Raw genomic sequence first — 6,326 nt, forward strand, 5'->3', positions numbered from 1 at the left:
CCAACACACAATCTCTCCACTGCAAAACACTATACACAAACGTGTGCAAAAACACACTCATAACCTTAACAAACCATAAACAGCACTAATTCCAAGGACAGGACGAGCTACAACCTTATGCGTGGCGTGGAAAGGCAACTGTAATTACACTGGGCTCTAAAACACCAGTGCACAACCTAGTGAAAAAAAACAAAAACAAAAAGGGCTGCAAACTATACGCTAGCAGAATACTGCACCTTCCTTGATCACACCTGAAAAACACATGAAGGCAAAATACTGAACTGGAAAGTAACCTCAAGAAGTCAGAATCAGCATGCAGCAATACTACAAAAATTGAAACTTACATGAAAAATATCACAGATGCACATTTCCAAAAACTGACATATTCCAATTAATAAATCCTGAATAAAATAGTTTTTTCTACCTTTGTTGTCTGGTGACTTTGTTTTTCTGATCATGCTGGCTCAGTATCCGATTGTGCTGCTATCTGTCCTCTTAACTCCGTTTCCAGGGCTTCCTTTCCATTTATTTCTTTACTTTCCGCCTTTCTTCTTCATTTCTTGCCCTACATCCGTAAGTAAAAGCTGGGTCCTCCGCAGACTTGACTGTCCAGTGGATCCAGCTTCTGCCTATCCATGTGCACTTTTTCTCCTCTCTTCCTTTTCCCTCCTCATCTCCTTCCTCACTCTTCCCTCGCCTCCATCCATGTCCAGCATTTCTTCTCTCTCCTCCATCCACCCATGTCCAGCAACCCTCCTGTCCCCTCTGCCATCCATCTATGTCCAGCGACCCTCCTGTCCTCCCTGCCCTCCCCTGCCATCCACCTATGTCCAGAAACCCCTCCCCTGCCCTCCACCCATGTCCAGCAACTCTCCTCGTTCCCCTGCTCCCCCTCCCTCCAGCCATCTGAGCCCTCCTCCTGTCTAAGCCCCCCCTCCCCGACTCGCCAAACGACCCTCTTCTGCCACCCGACCCGGCCGGCACTTGACCCAGCTTTTTAAAAAAATCTACAAGCGGCGGTGCGGTGCCTCGCGTCTAATAGAAGAAAAAAATTCGCTTCGTCCGTCGGGCGGCCTTCCCTCACAGTGACCCGCCCTCTGATGTAACTTCCGCAAGGGCAGGACATGAGGGAAGGCCGGCCAACGGACGAAGTGATTTTTCTTCTTTTATTCTCAGACGCGAGGCACCGCACCACCGCTTGTAGATTTTTTTTAAAATGCTGGGTCAGGTGCCAGCTGGGTCGGTGACGGGTGGCAGAACTGGGTCGTCTGGCGGCACGGAGTACGGGAGGGACCCTGGCTGCAGGCAAGCTCGGGGGAGGGAGTGATGATGATTATGCGGTCGGATGCGGTCGTGACGTGAGGCGAGCAGCGGTGGGCCGGCAGCAGAGGTCGTAGGCGTGAGGCGAGGCAGAGTTGAGGCGTGCCGCGCGGGGCCCCCTTAGGCGCAGGGCCCCCTTAGACGCAGGGCCCTATGCGGCCGCCTCTGCCTAAGACCGGCCCTGATGGGGAGAGATGCATTAGGAACCTGATTCTGATGTTGCACTCCGGCCTGAGGGGGTGTTTGGCCTATTCTCACATTGTTTACATTCATAGTTCCACTGGATGCTGGGAATGGATTTTGTTTCTGTAAACGAGATCTGCGTTTTTCTTCCAGTTCTTTTTGAATTTTGTAGGTTTTCTCTGCTAGTAAATGATAATATTCATCCCTACTGTTAGCTGACTCGTACATATCTCCTTCCACTTTCCTGGCATAGGCCACTAGGTTCTCCATACGACGATCCTTCAGTGCAGCTGGATCAGGTGTGGGGAAGATAGCTTGGACAAACCTATGCACCAAGTGATTGCGCAGACCCTGAGTGATGTGTTCATGCCATGCTTTCCTCACTCCAGTGCTGGATGGTGGTGTTTGGCCTATTCTCACATTGTTTACATTCATAGTTCCACTGGATGCTGGGAATGGATTTTGTTTCTGTAAACGAGATCTGCGTTTCTCTTCCAGTTCTTTTTTAATTTTGTAGATTTTCTCTACTAGTAAATGATAATATTCATCCCTACTGTTAGCTGACTCGTACCTATCTCCTTCCACTTTCCTGGCATAGGCCACTAGGTTCTCCATACGACGATCCTTCAGTGCAGCTGGATCACGTGTGGGGAAGATAGCTTGGACAAGCTTATGCACCAAGTGATTGCGCAGATCCTGAGTGATGTGTTCATGCCATGCTTTCCTCACTCCAGTGCTGGATGGCGGTGCAGCCGTAGGCATAGTGCTGAGGTTTCCAACATTACTAGACTTTGTGCCATCATTCAGCAACTGATTTGCTGTCCCAACAGAAGTTGGAAGAGCCAATTCCGAGATTAAATTTACTAGCTGGTCAGCTGCCATTCCTCCTGTGGTAAGGTTTGTCTGATTTCCAATTGTATTTATAGTCCTCCTTTGCTGGTGAACTTGAGGCCGTGCTGGTTGCTGAATAATAAAAAAATCAGGAAAACATAAATATTTTATATAATCAACATATCATCTTTATTAATAAACAATATAAACACACCACTAGTTCAACTTCTTATTCTATAAATACACATCAGAATTTCTTAAAACCATAAAAATACATTCATTCATTACCCATAGAAATATATATAAAAAGAAATCACCAAGGCCAAAGGAACAAAGCCAGAAAACGATAATCAGTCATCTCATCTGTGGGAAAGATGTTGCAATATAACAGCCCTTATTTTATCAGCAGCATTTGATCAACCAAAGCTGTCCACTTGCAGGACAGTAAATTCTCCACGGAACTTGACTGAGCTCTAGCACGTTTCAATCTTATGTCCAATGGCCAAATCCTCGGGACTCTGCTGGCCTGGTGCCTGAGGCTGTAACTGTGTCTGTGACTGGTTGCCATAAGGCAAACCTAGAGCAGCATATGCTCGTTGCATGGAGCTGGGATCAATTGGATCTGGGCTATTTAAAGCAGCAGTAGTTTGCTGGCCTGCGCCCACTGAGCCAATTGGGTTCTGGATTCCACCGGTAGGAGACCCTAGAACAGGTTGTTGATTTCACTTATCACTGGCATTTTTTTAAAGGGAGGCATACCGGACAATCATGTCGTGTGCAGTTCTTCCAATGAGAGATGATTTGTCGTGAAGATGCACAATGGGCAACTTGACAGGTTTTCCCAGCCTGGCAATGCGTCATGTGATTGAGGACATTCTTCATGGTTCGACAGTGGGGGAATGAGCAGTCCCTCACCTCTCCATTTCTTTGTTCTCGTCTTTGACATTTATGAGCATGAAGCAGTAGAACCAGCTGCTGCTGTATCAGTTTGCATTTCTCTGGATCAGCAGTGGGTCCAGTTCCCGTTGACGGTGTTGTTCCAATACCCACCTGCTGTACCTCCGACTGCAGCTGAGGCATATTTGGCACAGTGGTAACCGAAGTACTCTTGATGTCAGCAGAAAAGGGAGGCAAACTGTTGGCCATTCCAACTGTGTTTGGTAACTGTGGACTCACTCCTGAAGCTCTGATCTGCTGCCCTCCAGTTTGACTGAAGGGCTGTCCAAAGGGATTGGTATTACCTGTCATTCCCATTTTTGTCGTAGCTCCTGTTTGGGCTGTGTTCAGGCCCGTACGACTAGGCATCTGAGAAGATCCTTGGGTTAATGTTTCTGCCAGTACGCTGCTAACATTTCCTTGCATGGCAGGGCCAGAATATTGCATTCCTGTACCCCTTCCAGCTGCTCCAAGAGATCCATTCATTACTTGCCCCTGCCCTTGCTGCGGCTGACTCATTAAACTGTGTCCAGAGTTACTGCTGAGAAGGCCCTGGTGTGTTTGATTAGAATTTGCATTCATGCATATCCCAGGTCCAGTCTGTGATGCGACAGGGCTACTGGTTACCATTCCAACTTGTTTTTGTGCTTGTGAATTTAGTGTCTGTGGCACAGGTGTGGTAGATCCAGAAGAACCAGCTGTCTGCTTTGCCAAATTAGATGCTGCAGACGCAAGTCCTTGATTTACAGGGCTCATGCTCAAACCACCTAGATTACCAATACTACCACTGTTCTGCTGTCCTTGTATTTGACTACCAAGATTTCCTTCCCTGGCCTCAGCTACTGCCGGGTCGGGACAGAGTTGCTGAGGCTTCGCAGCTCTCATGAAAAACAATAAGCAAAAGAGCTCCAGAGTCACCCCCCACTTCAGACCGGAGAGCGCCGCTCAAGGGGCCAATAAATACCTCCTCCCCCGCTGCCCAGTTTTCCGACCCAAACAGGTCCGAGGGGATAGAGGATTTGCCGCAGATAGGGTTCGTATCAGCTCCGACCTGCCTAGGGCCTACAGTGCCGAATAAATCCCTTCCGAAATCCCGGCTCAGATCCGCGACAAGATGGCGGCTGTATGTGGGAAAAATTGGACGCAGTCCTAAACAAACATGCACAGTTAGTAAGTTAAAGGAAACCAAACAGCACTGCTAGAGATGGACTGCGGTAATGAGGAAGTAGGCGGTTCAGAGAAGAGAGAGAAAGAAAGAAAGTTTTAAAACAGAGACTTAAGAACTGCAGGCACAGCCCTAGTGTTCATGAATCTCTCAGTAAGAACCTCTTAACATCCTTAGGAGTACAGAAAAAGTTTTAAAACAAAAAGTGATTAGTAGCCACAGAGAGAGATGGAAAAGACAGTCTCAAGAGACCTAAAGGCACCAGTGTGAAAACACAGAGAAGGGTGGGGCAGAGGAGCAGCCTCTAAGCAGCAGAAAAAGCAAAAGGAGGAAGTTCTGAGCAACTGAGTTAGATAAAGCCTTAAGAGCAGGAAATAAGGGGGGGGGGGGGGGTTAAAGACACCGAATAAATTAATAAAGCAATAAAAAGAGGAGAAATGTGGCAGCGAAATAGACTGCCAGTAGCGAGATGTCAGTTTCAGAGGGAGAAAAAGAGAGTGTAAGTTTTTAACGGCAGGGACAGTGAAGGAACTGAAAATAAAACTAGATATCAGTCCTAAGGGTGGAGTCAGTCAAGAGTAAGAGAGTTTCAGCCATTAGTAGAGCAGAATCAAAGCAGTAGAAGTTCTATGAAAGTAATTCTAGGGGATAGAGTTATGGCAGCAGATAAGTAACGGATAAGAATAGGAATGGAGAAAGGAAAGTGTTAATATCCTACTATATAAATGAAGAGTGACCGACGACGTCACAGGTGCCTCCCGAGTCCCGACCACATCGCTGACAACTGCAGGAGGGAAGAGGTGGTGATCGGCTGCTTTTTAAACACTTTTCCCCAGTTGCAGTACTACAAGTTGAAATTGCTCACTTACTGCGTCCCCTCCGCTCTTTCTAACCCGGCTCCCACACCTGGCAGGCCGCCTCCTTTGTCTGGGTGCAGGGAGTCAGGGACGGAAGTGCTGCTCTTGGTGCTTTTTTTCACTGTGTGACTCACTCATTAACTGCCCTTCCAGCACAACCCCCCCCCCCCCGGCTTTCACACAGACTATCCCAGTCCGACGTTTCGCCTTTGACTCTCCGGTGAGTCTTCCCACTGCTCTTCACTCCTGGGACCCGCTGTCATTTGTCAGTGAGGGTTAGTGTGGTGGTGGAGAGGGGCATAGACGGTCGGTGACCCAACTGTTTGGGGAGGCTAAAGAGGGCGGGGTTAGGGGTGGGGCCAGGGGTGGAGCTTAAATCCATAATTGTCTAACACAGAAAAAATAAATAAAAATAAAAGCCACAATACCTTTTATTAAATTTAGATATTAGATATATATCATATGTCCCCACCAACCTACTTAACACCATCTCCAATACTATCCCCCCCTCCATCTGTCGCATCATTAACCTTTCTCTCTCCACTGCAACTGTCCCTGACACCTTCAAGCACGCCGTAGTCACACCTCTCCTAAAAAAACCATCACTTGACCCTACCTGCCCCTCCAACTACCGCCCCATCTCTCTCCTCCCCTTCCTCTCCAAAATACTTGAACGCGCCGTTCAAAGTCGCTGCCTTGATTTTCTCTCCTCTCATGCCATCCTAGATCCACTTCAATCCGGCTTTCGCCCTCTACACTCGACAGAAACAGCACTCTCTAAAGTCTGCAACGACCTGCTCCTCGCCAAATCCAGAGGCCACTATTCCATCCTCATCCTGCTCGATTTATCCGCTGCGTTTGACACTGTCAATCATGATTTACTTCTTACCACATTGTCCTCTTTTGGGTTCCAAGGCTCTGTCCTCTCCTGGTTCTCCTCTTATCTCTCCCACCGCACCTTCAGAGTACACACTCATGGATCTTCCTCCACTCCCATCCCACTATCTGTTGGAGTTCCCCAGGGATCTGTCCTT

General features: G+C 48.0%; 1 pseudogene; it reads right to left on the reverse strand.

The window, feature by feature from the left end:
* Nucleotides 1-1,245: 1,245 nt before the first annotated feature.
* LOC115465384 lies at nt 1,246-4,592 on the reverse strand (annotated as a pseudogene).
* Between the last annotated feature and the right edge of the window lie 1,734 nt (nt 4,593-6,326).

The sequence above is a fragment of the Microcaecilia unicolor genome, chromosome 3, assembly GCF_901765095.1.
Source record: "Microcaecilia unicolor chromosome 3, aMicUni1.1, whole genome shotgun sequence".
Taxonomy (NCBI): domain Eukaryota; kingdom Metazoa; phylum Chordata; class Amphibia; order Gymnophiona; family Siphonopidae; genus Microcaecilia; species Microcaecilia unicolor.